Source organism: Lipotes vexillifer, unplaced genomic scaffold, assembly GCF_000442215.2.
Source record: "Lipotes vexillifer unplaced genomic scaffold, Lipotes_vexillifer_v1.1 scaffold49, whole genome shotgun sequence".
Taxonomy (NCBI): Eukaryota; Metazoa; Chordata; class Mammalia; order Artiodactyla; family Lipotidae; genus Lipotes; species Lipotes vexillifer.
The window spans coordinates 2,996,837-3,015,970 of NW_006790551.1; positions in this window are offsets into that span (position 1 = coordinate 2,996,837).

Consider the following 19,134-nt stretch of genomic DNA (forward strand, 5'->3'; position numbering starts at 1 on the left):
CCCCTGCATCGGCAGGCGGACTCTCAACCACTGCGCCACCAGGGAAGCCCACCATTTACTTTTTGACTCCTTTCCTAATCATCAAAAGCAAGGTAATTTAATTCATAGCAGAATCCAGTTACTGCTCAGTAGTACTAAGATTACCAATATGGTAGCTGAGCCCTACATGAGCTGTAGTGGACTGGACTGTTGGAGTGGATCCAGTACTGCCATGATCGCAGACCATCAGCCCGCAGCTATCCTTTGTGCTCAGGGCACCAGTGATTTCCTGTAACAGCTTACCCTCCAGCTGGTATGATTTGAGTTACCATGTACCAAGCCTCTCTGAGGCTCTAGATATATCTCCTTCACAAACCTAACATTTCAACCTCAGAAATAAAATTCTGTACTTTAATAGTGTTTTGAGAGTAACGTAGTAGAGTAGTTGCAGAAGATGCTGGTGGCATCCTACCTAGATCCCATTTACTATTTGATTACAGTGAGTAAGGCAGAAGCAGGCATTATTTTCCCTATTTTTCTGACTTTGAGGGGACTGATGTTCGGAGAGGTTAAATATTTTTTACTGATTGTATTTGTTATGTTTTTCTTTTTTTAAAATATATTTTAGAATACTTTGATATCTTGGGACCTTGTGGACCCAGTGAGGGACTGCCTCTCCCGGGGTTAGCTAATCTCCAGAGATAGCAAACAGCTTGCTTCAGTACATCTTTGATATGCAAGCCAACCAATCTCAGACCATATCCCCCATCCACCTCCTTTTGTTGGTGCCAACATTCTGGGACACTATCCTCCTGCCCTAAATCACCCCAGGGCCAGTTACCAGATAACTGGGACCACCCCTATGGCCCAGAACCCACTGAAACTCACTTAGCTTGCCTACCCCACCTTGCCTGTTCCTCTTCCTGAAATCCACAATGAAGGCCCTGGCCCATGCTTTTCCTTAGCTCTTTCTGCCTCCTGACTGACGCTGGGCTTCCCCATATGGCCCTGCATGGCATGGCATACTCCCTTCTTTTGGGGGAACTGTGAGCAATAAACTCTTCTTTCAAGGCAGTTGTCACTGTGTCTGTCATCGTACCATATCTGACTAAATCAAATCCTGGGTACATTTTAAGACACTGATGCACATCTACAAAGTGGAAGTGCTGAACCTAGAACCCAGGTCTTTATATTCCTAGCAGGGTTGTGTTTCTACAACATTATGTTCTTTATAAATGTTATGTAAAATTGCATTTAAGGCTATTTTGAAATGTTAGGATATGGTAAAAAATAAAAAAGGGGTTGACTTCTTTTTATAAAAGACAGCTAGTACACTTTATCAGAGCCTTGGCCTCAAATATTTTATGTTGCCTAATGGGACAATTTTTACTAAAATATTTGAATATTATGTAATTGTTATGCAAGATTTTGAGTAACTTAGAAACTTGTCAGCATGGACTTGAACGATAGGAAAAACCCATCACAGATTTTTCCATCCAAAACAAGAATCTTATTAAGGGTGTTTTTCTTCAGTGTGTTGCATATAGTGAGAGAGGATTGGAGACATGGCAGATACGTGAGGAATGTTAGAAAATGTGAATAAATTCCTTCAATGAAGCAAAGGATTAGCGCTGAGAAGAAATATCGGTGTCAATTATACTTAGTTATTCCAAGCACCAGCCTCATCACTTTTGAAATGGTTTAATTTTTAAATTGGGTTTTTATTCAAATTGGAAATTCAGACATCTAGAATTTCTGGAAAAAGGAACTTTCATGATGGGAAGTTGGTCAATGGTAAAGTTTTCTCTAGTATTTGATGTTGAAGTACTTATACAATTTTATTTACATTTAATCAACTCATGGAAAACCGCACGAATGAAGAAATAAAAGAGCACCCAGATATCTTAAAACAGCAAGAAATCCTTCACTTATCTTTTGCAGTATATGTGCCTTCCTCCTCAACTTTTGTCTGAAGCTACTGTTATCATTATTGCTTCTGCTAAAATTAAACGTTTTGTGCCTAACGTGTGTCAGATTGTTTGCCAGGTGCTTTACCTGCATTTTCTCCTTTAGTTCTCACTACACTAGGTAAGAAAAGAACTACTATATTTACCCTGTTTTTCAGATGATGGGACTGGCAATTAAGGAGTTTAAAAAACTTGCTAAAAAAATGGTTATGAAGAACCTAGGGGCAGGACAGGAATAAAGATGCAGACGTAGAGAATGGACTTGAGGATACGGGGAGGGGGAGGGGTAAGCTGGGACGAAGTGAGAGAGTGGCATGGACATATATACACTACCAAATGTAAAATAGATAGCTAGTGGGAAGCAGCCTCATAGCACAGGGAGATCAGCTCGGTGCTTTTTGACCACCTAGAGGGGTGAGATAGGGAGGGTGGGAGGGAGGGAGACGCAAGAGGGAAGAGATATGGGGATATATGTATATGTATAACTGATTCACTTGTTATAATGCAGAAAGTAAGACACCATTGTAAAGCAATTACACTCCAATAAAAATGTTAAAAAAAATAAATTCCTAGAGCAATTTTGAAAAATACCCACATTCAAAATCATTTATAACTATTCAATTAGCATTTCATTTTTATTTTAAAACTGAAGTCAAAGATGTTGAGGGAATTGAAATGCTTGCCAATGTTCTTGTAGCTTGGAGCTGGGATCCTTGCCATGAAGACCATTACACGTCAGTCTTGTTTGCATATCTCCTGAGGGTCTTGGGAAATAATATATGAGAAACCAAAATCCAAAACGACAAAGATGTACCCTTTTGTCTTCTTGGTGAGAGCCAAACTACAAACAATCTGAATGTCCCACAAATGTTTTGGTGACTTGTTTCTAATCATTTTGATGATGTGCTTGGCAGATGCAAAATATAATTACCGAGATGTTATAGAAACACCAAATGTTCATAATACTTTTAAAATAATACAAAGTAATACAAATGCCATGGTTGCAACAATATAAAACTATCTTAAAACTAAGAATAGTTCTCTAATGGTGGAGAGTTTTCTTCTCAAAAACTTAAAATATTGTTATTTTCCATGTAAAACAAATGATTACTATCAATATCTAATATTCATAGAGTGTTTAATTTGCTAGGTACTTTATATGCATTGTCTTATCTAATTCAAACCCTAAAACTAGCCTGTAAAGTAGATATCATTGCTATGTACATTTTATAGATGAGGACACTGAGGCCTAAGGAGTTTATATAAATTTCCCAAGATAAACAACTAGTGGTAGAGCCAGTATTCCAGGAGGCCTAACTGTAGAGTTTAATAACCTGCCTGATGATGATGATGATAACTAATATCTTTGTCACTCTTAGTATGTTCTAAATGCTTTACATTTATCAAGTCATTAAATCCTCACAATAACTATGCAGTAAGTTCACTATTATCCTCATATTATAGCTGCATGTGTTTCATCAATATCTTTGTCATCATTAAAGCCACTTGAGTTTTGTAGCACAGTTTTCCAGAACATGTCAACTTTACCTCCATCTAAATTTCTTGAGACACTTGGCGTTTTCAAGCAGGAGCCAGCACAGTACTGGAAATTTTATTCCAGACACTTTTCCTACTGGAGTCTTTGGCTTGTACCAGTGTGGACTGGGGATGCTCTGCATCTGGGCACACCTGCCATCCTCAAGCTTCTCTGCCCTTGTCCTGGGGAATCCCTTCACTCTCTCCAGGGTGAGACCATCAGCTTCCTAGATCCCATGTGTTTCTCTTGAATTCACTTACCACTTTAGGAGAACTTCATCAGGTAGCCTCCTGAGGAAAAGTTCACTGGGGGGGGGATAGATTTTTTTGAGATCTTTTAATTTTTCTATTGGAGTTCCTTTCCTGCTATGATAATTTTTAATTCCCAAGAGCTCTTTTTTTTTTTTTTAATTACAACCTGTTCTTACTTCATGTATACCCTATCTTCTTGTCTCTTTCAGGATATTAATAACAGCCTTTTTGAAGATTTTTACATTTTCTCTTTTCATGGATTATTTCTTCCAACTTTTCTTTGTTTGCTTTGTTCTCTCTCATATTAGAAAGCTATTGATAGAATCACCTCAAATGTCTGCTGATTCTTGGTTGTCTGCTTCTGTTGAAGAATGGCACACTAATAAGCTATTGGGAAGCTCAGAACACATGGATGGCTTTTTTTGAATGTGGGATTTGCTGTAGAATTATCTGGTGTGTTTTATTGTTAGGGAATCGCAATGTTGGTATGTTGAGGTCTTTTCTCTTTTGGCTGGTCAGATTATTCAGAGAAGAACTTTCCAGTTTTTTATGTGGAAAGTACATACCCAGCTGCCACCATTCTGGGGTCCAAGAGGGCAAGTGAAGATCCAAAGATAAGCCCCTTGGGAGAAAAAAAAATGCAGAATCCAGAACTATGCAGGTAACTCCAGAAAGTTTGTTTATATTAATTTCATATAACTATCAGCCAAAAATCTACTAGACCTTATAACCTCATGTTTAAAAGCTCTAAACATTTTTTTAAAGGACTGTGAAAAATGTTTCTTATATCTAGCCTTAGATATCTGCCTTAGATAATTATAGGTTCCTAAATGATCCATTAAGAAAAACATGTTTATGACTCCATGAGTAATGTGCAAAATGGACAGAGAGTTTTGAAATCTTCTCAAGATTTTAGAGACATCCCCAAACAGTTTATATTATTTTGACAATTATTGGGCCGGAGTGTTTTTTCGAAAATGAAAACAAAAATCACAGTAACTTCAAGTTATTTCACAGTTACATATGTATGTTAGCAGTTGAAATCTTTCATTTCTCTACAGTTTCTTTATAGGTAATAAAGTCATAAGTCTCATTGTAACAAGTAAAGCCAAACAGTTGCAGGTAAAAAGTTAACTTTTGTTCTCCAACTCACGTCAGGCCAGGTTTCTGAGGTAAACAGCCTGTATGTACATTTCCACACCTTTCTCCATGCTCATTTAAACCTATATACTAATAAATGGGAATGTATTTTCGGTTTGTTTTTGTCTTTCACAAAAACTGGATCATACAATACACATTACTACTCTGTACTTCGGTTTCTACATGTAATGATGCATCACATTTATCCCTCTTAAAAGATGTAAGTTGTTTTATTAAACATCCACTTAACATTCAAATTAGGGGTTTACTTACCTTTTACCTTACTCTGTCAATTGGACTGTTTAAAAATTACTTATTTTTTTCTTCTACAAGCAAGGCTGCAGTAAATAATCTTGTCTTTACATCCTCACACCCAGATACTTTTATTTCTAGGAATTGATTCCCAAGTATAGTACTCCTGGGGGAAAGGACGGGTGTACTTTAGCATTTTAATAAATATTGCCAATTGCTTTTCAGAAACCTATAACAATTCACATTTTTATCAGTAGTATAAGCTAGAAGGTTTTTAAACTTTTTATTTTATATTGGAGTATAGTTGATTGACAATGTTGTGTTAGTTTCAGGTGTACAGCAAAGTGATTCAGTTATACATATAAATGTATCTATTCTTATTCAATTTCTTTTCCCATTTAGGTTGTTACATAATATTGAGCATAGTTCCCTATGCTATACAGTAGGTCCTTGTTGGTTATCCATTTTAAATATAGCAGTGTGTACATGTCAATCCCAAACTCCCTAATGATCCCTTCTCCCCTGGTAACTGTAAGTTGTTTTCTAAGTCTGTGAGTCTGTTTCTGTTTTGTAAATAAGTTCATTTGTATCATTTCTTTTTAGATTCTGCATATAAATGATATCATATGATATTTCTCTTGCTCTGTCTGACTTACTTCACTTGATATGACAATCTCTAGGTCCATCCATGTTGCTGCAAATGGCGTTATTTCATTCTTTTTAATGGCTGAGTAATCTTCCATTGTATATATGTACCATATCTTCTTTATCCATTTCTCTATCAGTGGATATTTAGGTTGCTTCCATGTCTTGGCTATTGTAAACAGTGCTGCAATGAACATTGGGGTGCATGTATTCTTTTGGACCATGTTTTTCTCCAGATATATGCCCAGGAGTGGGATTACAGGATCATATGGTAGCTCTATTTTTAGTTTTTTAAGGAACCTCCATACTGTTCTTCATAGTGGCTGTACCAATTTTCATTCCCACCAACAGTGTAGGAGGGTTCCACTCTTTCCGCTCTTTCCACACCCTGTCCAGCATTTATTGTGGATTTTTTGATGTTAGCCATTTTGACTGGTGTGAGGTGATATCTCATTGTAGTTTTGGTTTGCATTTCTCTTATAAATAAGGATGTTGAACATCTTTTCATGTGCCTCTTGACTATCTGCATGTCTTCTTTGGAGAAATGTCTATTTAGGTCTTCTGCCCATTTTTGATTGGGTTGTTTGTTTTGATGGTATTAAGCTACACTAGCAGTTTCTAAATCTTGAGGACTAATCTCTTGTCGGTCACGTCATTTGCAAATATTTTCTTCCAATCTGTGGGTTGTCTTTTCCTTTTGTTTATGGCTTCCTGTGCTGTGCAAAAGCTTTTGATTTTAATTAGGTCCCATTTGTTTATTTTTGTTTTTATTTCCATTACTCTGGGAGACAGATAAAAAAAGATATTGCTGTGATTTATGTCAGAAAGTGTTCTCTGTTTTCCTCAAAGAGTTGTAGAGTGTCCAGTCTCACATTTAGGTCTTTAATCCATTTGAGCTTATTTTTGTGTATGGTGTTAAAGAATGTTCTAATTTCATTTTTTTTACATGTAGCTCTCCAGTTTTCCCAGTACCATTTATTGAAGAGGCTGTCTTTCTCCGATTGTATAGTCTGGTCTCCTTTGTCGTAGTTTAATTGACCATAGGTATGTGGGTCTATTTCTGGGCTTTCTATCCTGTTCCATTGATCTATATTTCTATTTTTGTGCTAGTGCCATACTGTTTTGATGACTATAGCTTTGTAGTATAGTCTGAAGTGAGGGAGCCTGATTCCTCCAGATCTGTTTTTACTTCTCAAGATGGCTTTGACTATTCGGAATCTTTTAGGTCTCTATACAAATTTTAAGATTTTTCTAGTTCTGTGAAAAATGCCATTGGTAATTAGATAGGGATTACATTGAATCTGTAGATTGCCTTGGGTGGTATAGTCATTTTGACAATATTGATGTTTCCTATCCAAGAAAATGGTATATCTTTCCACCTGTTTGTGTCGTCTTTGATTTCTTCCATCAGTATCTTATAGTTTTCAGAGTATAGGTCTTTTGCCTCCTTATGTAGGTTTATTCCTAGGTATTTTATTCTTTTTGATGTGATGGTGAATGAGATTGTTTCTTGAGTTTTTCTTTGTAATCTTTCATTGTTAATGTATAGGAATGCAAGAGATTTCTGTGCATTAATTTTGTATCCTGCTACTTTACCAAATTCATTGATTAGCTCTAGTAGTTTTCTGGTGGCATCTTTAGGATTATCTACATATAGTATCATGTCATCTGCAAACACTGACAGTTTTACTTTTTCTTTTCTAATTTATATTCCTTTTATTTCTTTTTCTTCTCTGATTGCTGTGGCTAGGACTTCCAAACCTATGTTGAATAATAGTGGCAAGAGTGGATATCCTTCTTTTGTTCTTGATCTGAGAGGAAATGCTTTCAGTTTTTCACCATTGAGAATGATGATTGCTGTGGGTTTGTCCTATATGGCCTTTATTATGTTGGGGTAGGTTCCCTCTATGCCCACTTCCTGGAGAGTTTTTATCATAAATGGGTGGTGAATTTTGTCAAAAGCTATTTCTGCATCTATTGAGATGATCATATGGTTTTTATCCTTCAATTTGTTAATATGGTGTATCACATTGATTGATTTGCATATATTGAAGAATCCTTGCATCCCAGGGATAAATACCACTTGATCATGGTGTATGATCCTTTTAATGTGCTGTTGGATTCTGTTTGCTAGTGTGTTGTTGAGGATTTTTGCATCTATGTTCATCAGTGATATTGGCCTGTAGTTTTCTTTTTGTGACATCTTTGTCTGGTTTTGGTATCAGGGTGATGGTGGCCTTGTAGAATGAGTTTGGGAGTTTTCCTCCCTCTGCAATTTTTGGAAGAGTTTGAGAAGGATGGGTGTTAGCTCTTCTCTAAATTTTTAATAGAATTCGCCTGTGGAGCCATATGGTGTAAGTTTATATTGTTTATTTGAGGTTTTTCTTGTTTCTTGAGGTAGGATTGTATTGCTATAAATTTCCCTCTTAGAATTGCTTTGCAGCGTCCCATAGGTTTTGGGTCATTGTGTTTTCATTGTCCTTTGTCTCTAGGTATTTTTTGATTTCCTCTTTGATTTCTTCAGTGATGTCTTAGTTATTTAGTAACATATTGTTTAGCCTTCATGTGTTTGTGTTTTTTTACTCTTTTTCCCTTGTAATTTATTTCTAAACTCCTAGCTTTGTGGTCAGAAAAGATGTGTGATATGATTTCAGTTTTCTTAAATTTACCGAAGCTTGATTTTTGACCCAAGGTGTGATCAGTCTTGGAGAATGTTCTGTGTGCACTTGAGAGGAAAGTGTAATCTGCTGTTTTTGGATGGAATGTCCTGTAAATATCAATTAAATCTATCTGGTCTGTTGTGTTATTTAAAGCTTTTGTTTCCTTATTAATTTTCTGTTGCATGATCTGTCCATTGGTGTAAATGAGGTGTTAAAGTCCCCCACTATTATTGTGTTACTGTCGATTTCCTCTTTTATAGCTGTTAACATTTGCCTTATGTATTGAGGTGCTCCTATGTTGGGTGCATATATGTTTATAATTGTCATATCTTCTTCTTGGATTGATCCCTTGATCATTATGAGGTGTCCTTCCTTGCCTCTTGTAACATTCTTTATTTTAAAGTCTATTTTATCAGTTATGAGTATTGCTACTCCAGCTTTCTTTTGATTTCAATTTGCATGGAATATCTTTTTCCATCCCCTCACTTTCAGTCTGTATGTGTCCCTAGATCTGAAGTGGGTCTCTTGTAGACAGCATATATATGGTTCTTGTTTTTGTATCCATTCAGCAAGCATGTGTCTTTTGATTGGAGCATTTAATCCATTCACATTTGAGGTAATTATTGATATGTATGTTCCTATGACCATTTTCTTAATTGTTTTGGGTTTGTTTTTGTAGGTCCTTTTCTTCTTTTCGTTTCCCACTTAGAGAAGTTTCTTTAGCATTTGCTGTAGAGCTGCCTTGGTGGTGCTGAATTCTCTTAGCTTTTGCTTGTCTATAAAACTTCTGATTTCTCCGTCAAATCTGAATGAGATCCTTGCTGGCTAGAGTAATCTTGGTTGTAGTTTCTTCCCTTTCATCACTTAAAATATATCATGCCTCTCCCTTTTGGCTTGTAGAGTTTCTGCTGAGAAATCAGCTGTTAACATTATGGGAGTTCCTTTGTATAGTGTCATTTTTCCCTTGCTGCTTTTAATAATTTGTCTTTAATTTTTGTCAGTTTGATTACTATGTGTCGGCATGTTTCTCGTTGGGTTTATCCTGCCTGGCATTCTCTGAGCTTCCTGGACTTGGGTGGCTACTTCCTTTCCCATGTTAGGGAAGTTTTCAACTATAATCTCTTCAAATATTTTCTCTATTTGTCTATCTTTCTCCTCCTTCTGAGACCTCTATAATGTGAATGTTGGTGCTTTTAATGTTGTCACAGAGGTCTCTTAGACTGTCTTCATTTCTTTTCATTCTTTTTTTCTTTTCTATGGCAGTGATTTCCACCATTCTGTCTTCCAGGTCACTTATCCGTTCTTCTGCCTCAGTTATTCTGCTATTGATTCCTTCTAGTGTATTTTTCATTTCAGTTATTGTATTGTTCATCTCTGTTTGTTTGTTCATTAATTCTTCTAGGTCTTTGTTAAACATTTCTTGCATCGTCTTTATCTTTGCCTCCATTCTTTTTCCAAGGTCCTGGATCATCTTCACTTTCATTATTCTGAATTCTTCTTCTGGAAGGTTGTCTATCTCCAGTTCATTTAGTTGTTTTTCTGGGGTTTTATCTTGTTCATCATCTGGTACGTAGTCCTCTGCCTTTTCATTTTGTCTGTCTTTCTGTGAATGTGGTTTTCGTTCCACAGGCTGCAGAATTGTAGTTCTTTTTGCTTCTGCTGTCTGCCCTCTGGTGGATGAGGCTATCTAAGTGGCTTTTGCAAGCATCCTGATGGGAGGGACTGGTGGTGGGTATAGCTGAGTGTTGCTCTGGTGAGCAGAGCTGAGTAAAACTTTGATCTGCTTGTCTGCTGATGGGTGGGTTGGGTTTCCTCCCTGTTGGTTGTTGGCCTGAGGCGACCCAACACTGGAGCCTACCCGGCTCTTTGGTGGGGCTAATGGTGGACTCTGGGAGGGCTCACACCAAGGAGTACTTCCCAGAACTCCTGCTGCCAGTGTCCTTGTTCCCACGGTGAGCCACAGCCACCCCCCACCTCTGCAGGAGACCCTCCAACACTAGCAATTAAGTCTGGTTCAGTCTTCTATGGGGTCACTGCTCCTTCTCCCTGAGTCCTGATGTGCACACTACTTTGTGTGTACCCTCCAAGAATGGAGTCTCTGCTTCCCCCAGTCCTGTCGGAGTCCTGCAATCACATCCCACTAGCCTTTAAAGTCTGATTCTCTGGGAATTTCTCATCCTGTTGCCGGACCCCAGGTTGGAAGCCTGACATGGGGCTCAGAACTTTCACTGCTATGGGTGGACTTCTGTGGTATAATTGTTCTCCAGTTTGTGAGTCACCCACCCAGTGGTTATGGGATTTGATTTTATTGTGGTTGAGTCCCTTGTACCATCTCATTGCTATTTCTCCTCTGTCTCTGGATGTGGGGTATCTTTTTTGGTGAGTTCCAGTGTCTTCCTGTCGATGATTGTTCAGCAGTTAGCTGTGATTCTGGTGCTCTCACAAGAGGGAGTGAGTGCACGTCCTTCTACTCTACCATCTTGAACCAATCTCAACATAACATTTAAGTTAAACATAATATTAAAGGTTATATGTAAGGCAACACATGAATACTTGACATATAAGCTGTAGGACTACCTGTTTAGAGGTCAGAGGATGAGAAATCTCCTGCTGCCATGTCTTGTGATGTCTATGTTCTCATTGCTGTGCAGCTGTTGTTACAGTAAAGGTGCTTTGTGTCTCTTACAGAAATATTTTAGTAGCTCATTTGTTTTTTCACATTTTTGTTTCTCTCATCAAAGGCTATTGATAGTAATAATAGCAGCAATTATTTATCAGTAGCTTACTATGTGCAGGCAGTGTGCCATGGCAGTGAGTGTTCGATGGCATTTTACGTTTGGCAGGCTTACCTGTGGGAGGAAGAGTAGGCTAGGTGGTGGGCCTCCAGTTCAAATTTTAGTGTGGGGATTAGGAAGTCTAAAGTAACCCTAAGAAGTGTAGTAGTTAGAAATGTATTCAAGAGCAAATAACTGAAAACTTGACTCTGAGGGGACTAATCACTGAAGAATTATTTTCTTACCAAATAATCATAATTTGGAAGTAGGGATTTTTCTGTATGTGTTCAGCAGCATGGTGACATGAAGGCGTTTTTTGTTTTGTTTTGTTTTTTTGGCTGCATTGGATCTTTGTTGCTGCACATAGGCTTTCTCTATTTGCAGCGAGTGGGGGCTACTCTTCGTTGCAGTGCGCGGGCTTCTCATTGCGGTGGCTTCTCTTGTTTTGGAGCACACAGGCTTCAGTAGTTGCAGCATGTGGGCTCCATAGTTGCGGCTCGTGGGCTTTAGAGTGCAGGCTCAGTAGTTGTGGTGCACAGGCTTAGTTGCTGCACGGCATGTGGGACCTTCCCGGACTAGGGATTGAACCCGTGTCCCCTGCATTGGCAGGTGGATTCTTAACCACTGTGCCACCAGGGAAGTCCCTGAAGGCCAGTGGTTTTGAAATTACTTTAGTTCTTCTACGACTGTTATCACTGGTCCCAAGATGGCTGCCCCAGCTCCAGGTTTTACAACTATGTTTAAGGAAAGCAAAACAGGGAAGGAGAAAAAAGGGATAGTGCAAACATATTTGTTTCCTTCATCAAAAAATGGGCAGCTTCATCCCAGAAGTCTCCATCAGAATATTGTTACATCTCTATTGGGAAGAAGTATGTCATATGGCCACTCCTAGATGCATGAAAGGCTAGGAAAGCAATATGTACATTTCCTAAGCCCTATGGTAGAGGCAGCAAGATGGAAGTGGTTTGAGAATTATGTACTGGTTTAGGCAATGGATATTATTTGTCATAGGACAAAGAACTGCTGGGAGTGGGAATATGTGTTTTACATGAACTCTCATTTAATTATCACAACTGTGCTGTAGATAGGTGCTTTTATTATCCCCATTTTACAGATAAGAAAATGGAGATTAGTTTCTACCTCTCTTGTGTGCTGTAGCCATCTCCTGTCTTTTCTGTGGTAATTTAATCTATTATTTCTCTTTAAAATTTTTTTCAATCATTTCTTCTCTACTGTCCACTGACTGTTCATTTATCCCCCCAAAAGAATTTCCTCTCAACCCTGTTGCTACTACTGTTTTTGTCCAGTATTTTAAAGTTTTCCACCCTTGCCTTTTTTTCATTACAGCTCAACTCTTGAACTTCTTTGCTTATGCAATTTGCTTCTCCCACTCTCCTTCTCTTTACTAGAACTGCCACTTCCAGAGGTAAAAGGCACAGCTCTTTCCTCAATTCTCTGGCCTTCATTACAGGTTGTCTCCTCATTGTCTTCCCATCTCCTCTGCCTGCTCCTTCTCTCTCTCTCTTCACAGAGCTTCTTTTACTTCAAAGATGAGGACATGTTCCAACACCAGTCCTCTGATATCAGAAATCATTTTTACTATTACCTCATGTCCCATGCCATCTTGGATCTGAAGTCTTATGTCTACTTACTGGACATCATTTGAATGCCTCCTGTCGCTTCAAAAATCCATGTTTCTAAGATATGGCTCATTTCTTTTCTTTTTAAAACCCCCATTTTTTGGTACTCTATGTGGATTATTCTTCTTCACCTGTCCCCTGATTTCCAGACCTGTGGTCATCTTTGGCTTTTCTTTCTCACAATAGGCACCAATCTCAATGATCCTTCCTTTATGGAGTTTCTCACATCCGTCACGTGTGATCTGTCTCTCATCTATCTCACTCATGTCCTGTGGAAATTCTTTCCTAGCTGGTCTCCTTACCCAGACTCAGTCTATTCTACTTATTACTGATCTATTAATTTTCCAGATTGGTACATTTGCTAAACCTTCAATGGCTCTTTTCTCTAGGAAGAAAAGCCAAAGCCTGACATTGAAGGTCTCTCCACAGTCTGTCATTTCTCTTCCTATTCAGTCATTTCTCCTAGTTCTCAGTCAATTGACTGACTTATGGTTCCTTAAATAGTAGCGCAAACACTTCTCCCTGTGGCTGTTAGCTGATACCTTCTCCCTGATTGACGTGATCTTTCAGTTTCTCCTTCTGATTTATTCTCTTGATGTCCTATACTCTCTCCCTGGACAATATTATCTTTCCCCAGGGATTCAGCCAACACCTTGTGCTTGTCTAAATGTTGATCATTGTAGATACCAGAATCTGCTAGAGGTAGTTTACACAGAAGAGATTTCTTGAGGGAGGTATTTCTTTGCACAAGCAAAGGGATTTCCATTCTGACTGGTGTGAGGTGGTACCTCACTGTAGTTTTGACACTTAAATCTCAATTTTGCATCTTGTAATTTTTGGGGGGTGGGGGCCATGGGAGAATTCAGTGCTAGAAAAGGTGGACTTATACTACAGGGAATTATCAACATGAGAATCAACCCCAAATCTATATATTTAGCTCAGAACTTAATTTGTAGCTGCAGACTTTGTATAAACAGCTCCATATGAAAATCTTAGAAGCACTTCAAACTTGTCAAGTCCAATGCCAGTCTTAACCATCTTCACTACAAATACTTGGTGCTGTTCTTAGACCCCAAGTTGGTGAAGGGGCCTACTGTCCACACCCAGTTGCCAAGACAGACACATTGGAATAAGCCTCAATTCTGTCTCCTTCTACCTTGCATCCTGCACTCCATCAGTCTTTGTGCCAAGTCACCTATACTTCCTAAGAATATCTCATTTATCTGATGCACTCCTTCCCCTTTGACACTGCTCTAAAACAGGCTCCGTTCCCTCTTGCCTCTACATAGCTAAAGCCTTCTCACTCTGTTCCTCTCCTCACTTCTAATGTCCCCTCCCCAGGGTTGCAAGAATGAATTTCTAATGTTTTAATATGATCATATCACCAATCTGCTCAGAAAATTTCAACAGAGGTCCCATTGCCTAGAGGATAAAATCTAAAGCTCTTGCAAGGATTTCAGAATTCACTGATATCTGACCCTAGACATTTCCCACTGTGAAGTCTGCGAGTCAGCAATACTAAATGCTTACATTACCTAAACATATTCTGCTCTTTCATGCTGAGCACTCTGTCTGGGAAGCCCAATTTTCCTTCTGTCAAACTCCTCTTCATCCTTTCAATTTAGGTATAAATATTTGCTTCTAGGTAGCAATCAACATAATCACAGAATGCAAATCTCAGGTTAAACAATGACAATTTATTCTTTAGGTATTAGTTTTGGATGTACTTGTTATCCTCTCCCCTTCCTTCTTCACTCCCTTCTTTTTCTTCAGAACTATTGGAGAGATGGAGAATAAATGGCTCAGAGAGACTTAAATCTCTCTCACACTCAAAAGTCAACCAGCATATTCTTCAAAGATCTGTTTTTCAATGTCCTTGAAGGAAGGAATGGTAGCAAATATAAAATAAATGGTCATTGACAGCTCTAAATCTTTTCTGCTATTCATTATAGTTTGAAGACTTTGGAAGGATAAAACCAAATGCCTTAGTATTTCCTTCCATTAATGCAGGAGTGTACTTCACTCCACCTTTTCTTTCACTTCTAATTTTCTGATGCTTGAATTCAGGTGCAAAATGAAATAGAGATGAAAAAGACTATAGAAAAGTTCAGTGAAACCAAGAGCTGGGTCTTTGAGAAGATAAGCAAAATTGACAAACCTTTAGCTAGACTTAACAAGAAAATAAGAGAGGGCTCAAATAAATAAAATAAGAAATGAAAGAGGAGACATTGTAACTGATACCACAGAAATACAAAGGATCATAAGAGACTGCTAGGAACAAATGTATGCCAACCAACTGGACAAACTAGAAAGAAATTTTGGGAAACATACTACCTTCCAAGACTAAATCAGGAAGAAATAGAAAATCTGAACAGACTACTTACTAGTAAGGAGATTGAATCAATAATCACAAACTTCCCTACAAACAAAAGTCCAGGACCAGACAACTTCACTGATGAATTCTACCAAACATTCAAAAAAGAATTAATACCAATCCTTCTCAAATTCTCTCCAAAAATAGAAGAGGAGGTAACACTTCCTGATACCAAAATCAGACAAGGATACCACAAGAAAATAAAATTACAGGCCAAGATCCCTGATAAACATAGATGTAAAAATCCTCAACAAAATATTAGTAAACTGAATTCAACAATATATAAAAGGGCTCATACACCACAATCAAGTAAATTTATTCTAGAGATGCAAGGATGGTTCAACATCCTGAAATCAATCAATGTCATATACCACATTAACAAAATGAAAGCTAAAAATCATATAATCATCTCAACAGATGCACAAAAAACATTTGACAGAATTCAACATCTGCTTATGATACAAGCTCTCAACAAACTGGTTATAAAGGGAACATACCTCAGTAAAGGCCATATATGAGAAGCTCAGCTGACATCATACTCAATAGTGAAAATCTGAAAGCATTTCCTCTAAGATCAGAAACATGACAGGGATGCCCACTCTTGCCACTTTTATTCAGCATGGTATTGGAAGGCCTAGCCAGAGCAATTAGGCAAGAAAAAGAAATAAAAGGCATCCTAATTATAAAAGAAGGAAAACTGTCACTATTTGCAAATGAGATGATAGTGTATAGAGAAAACCCTAAAGACTCCACCAAGAAAACCTGTTAGAACTAATAAATAAATTCAGTAAATTTGCAGGATATAAAATCAATATACAGAAATCTGTTGCATTTCTATACACTAATAATGAGCGACAAGAAAGAGAAAGAAAACAATCCCATTTACCTGAAACCAAAAAAGAAGAAAAGATAGGCAGTAAGCTCCTTGACATTAAACTTGGTGATAATTTTTTGTATTTGACACCAAAAGCAAAAGCAACAAAAGCAAAAATAAACAAGTGGGGGCTTCCCTGGTGGTGCAGTGGTTGGGAGTCCGCCTGCCGATGCAGGGGACGCGGGTTTGTGCCCCAGTCTGGGAGGATCCCACATGCCGCGGCTGGGCCTGTGAGCCATGGCTGCTGGGCCTGCGTGTCCGGAGCCTGTGCTCCACAATGGGAGAGGCCACGGCAGTGAGAGGCCTGCGTACCGCAAAAAATAAATAAATAAATAAACAAGTGGGACTACATCAAACTAAAAAGCTCTGCACAGGAAAAAGACTATCAATAAAATGAAAAAGCCACCTACTAAATGGAACAAAATATTTGCAAATAATCTATCTGGTATGGTGTTAATATCCAAGATATATAAAAATTCATATAACTCAACAGCAAAAAACCAAACAATTGGATTAAAAATGGGCAGAGGACCTGAAAGACAGTTTTCCAAAGAAGAGATCCAAATGCCCAACAGGCACATGAAAGGATGCTCCATATCATTAGTCATCAGGGAAATGCAAATCAAAACCACAATAAGATACCACCTCACACTTGTTAGAATGGGTATTATCAAAAAGACAAGAAATAACAAGTGTTGGCAGGGATATGGAGAAAAGGGGATGTTTGTACAGTGTTGGTGGGAATGTAGAAATTGATGCAGCCACTATGGAAAATAGTATGGAGGTTCCTCAAAAATTAAAAATAGAACTAGCATATGAGCCAGCAATTCTACTTCTAGGTATATACCTGAAGAAAACAAAAAGCTAGCTGGAAAAGATATTTCCTTCCCCGTGTTCACTGCAGCACTATTTACAATAGCCAAGATATGGAAACAAACTAAATGTCCAGATGAATGGATAAAGAAGAAGTGGTCTATATATACAATGGAATTTTATTCAGCCATAAAAGAGGTGAATACTTGCCACTTGTGACAATATGGATGGACCTCGAGGGCATTATGTTAGGTGAAATAAGTGAGACATAGAAAGACAAATACTGTATGATCTCACTTATATGTGGAACCTGAAAAAAAAAACCAAAAACACATAGATACAGAGAACAGAATATTTGCCAAAGGTGGAGGTGCCGGGGGGTGGGCAAAATAGGTGAAGGGAGTCAAAAGGTACAAACTTTCAGTTATTAAAAAGATCCTGAGGATGTAATGTACAGCATGGAGAATATATTAGTTAATAATATTGTATTGCATATTTGAAAGTTTCTAGGAGACTAAATCGTAAAGGTACTCATCACAAGAAAAAAAAAATCAGTGTCAAAAGAAATACTTAGTCTTCATGTTATTTCCCAATCTCTCTCTCAGCCATGCTAAAACATGGAATTACCTAGGAGATATTCAGTATTTAAATTTAGAACTAACTAAAATTCTTCTTGCTTTAAAGCTGTAGTTATGACCCTTTAAGGCAATTAGACATCTGCCAAAACACTATAAATTATTGGTTTATGGTGAGTAGTAGTTTTTTTTTTTTTTTAATTTTTGGCTGCGTTGGGTCTTCGTTGCTGCATGCGGGCTTTCTCTAGTTGTGGTGAGCAGGGGCTACTCTTCGTTGTGGTGTGCGAGCTTCTCATTGCGGTGGCTTCTCTTGTTGTGGAGCATGGGCTCTAGGCGTGCAGGCTTCATTAGTTGTGGCACGCCCTAGAGCACGGGGGCTTCAGTAGTTGTGGCTCATGGGCTCTAGAGCACAGGCTCAGTAGTTGTGGCACACGGGCTTAGTTGCTCTGTGGCATGTGGGATCTTCCCAGACCAGGGATCGAACCTGTGTCCCCTGCATTGGCAGGTGGATTCTTAACCACTGCACCACCAGGGAAGTCCTGAGTGGTAGTCTTTAAACATCATTTTTAGATAAGAATTGTCTGATGGTTTCTGAGTTGCTTTTGTTCCTAATAAATCTACTGAGTTATTTGTTGACATGGCAAATACCTCAAAGAGCAAGACTGGAAAAGGAAACCAGATGCTTTACTCTCTCTAGTTATCTTTGCTCAGGAGTTAGTTTTGTTTACAAGTTATTCAGCAACCTCTGGGTTCTTTTGATGACTGTGGTAGGGCTGTGCAAGATGATCTTCTGGCCCTTGGATCCCAAGTGAATGAAATGAGCAAACCAGGTAGACATATATGACAAAAAATTTCATCAAAATGGTGTTTGGCCTTTAGTGCCCCCACTCTAGTTTTATTCTTGCCATACTAATTTTGGTTTCTCTCCCTATGCAATGGTCCATTTCCTGAATGTTTGCTGGGTATTTGACAGATAAATATAATTTGATATACTTCAATAAAATGGTCAATTTCACATTTTTGGAGAATACTTAATAGAGGTTATTTGTGCAATAATCATTTGCTAACAGAATTAAGTAGTCAGGTGTCTAAGAATGTAATTATTAAATACATACTTGCTCTTACTCTACTTCAACTTCTGAGTAATTTTTTTTTTTTTTTTTTTTGGCGGTACGTGGGCCTCTCACTGTTGTGGCCTCTCCCGTTGCAGAGCACAGGCTCCGGACGCGCAGGCTCAGCGGCCATGGCTCACGGGCCAGGCCTCTGTGCAGCCAGTAGGATTTTATGCCCACTATTGTGACATGGGCATTTAGAACCATCCCTTTTTCCTCTGAATCTCACATTATCAGCACCAATATAAAAACATTGGAGCACCCAGTAACATGGGAACGTAGTGTTCCATGATGTTAGGACATTCTGAAAACTTAGGGACATTCTGAAAGCTCCCCTAACCCTCAATATCTCCTTCAGTATCTTTGACAAAAGAATTAAACTGTTCCGTACATTTACGTGGCACTTCATAGTTGACAAAGCCTTTTCACTAGCATCATTCCATCCAATCTTCATGAAGCTGTAATGGGTTGGTAGAGTAATTTTTTAAAACAAAGGATAAAATGGGTTTAGAGAGGTTGAATAATTTACTGAAGGTCACAA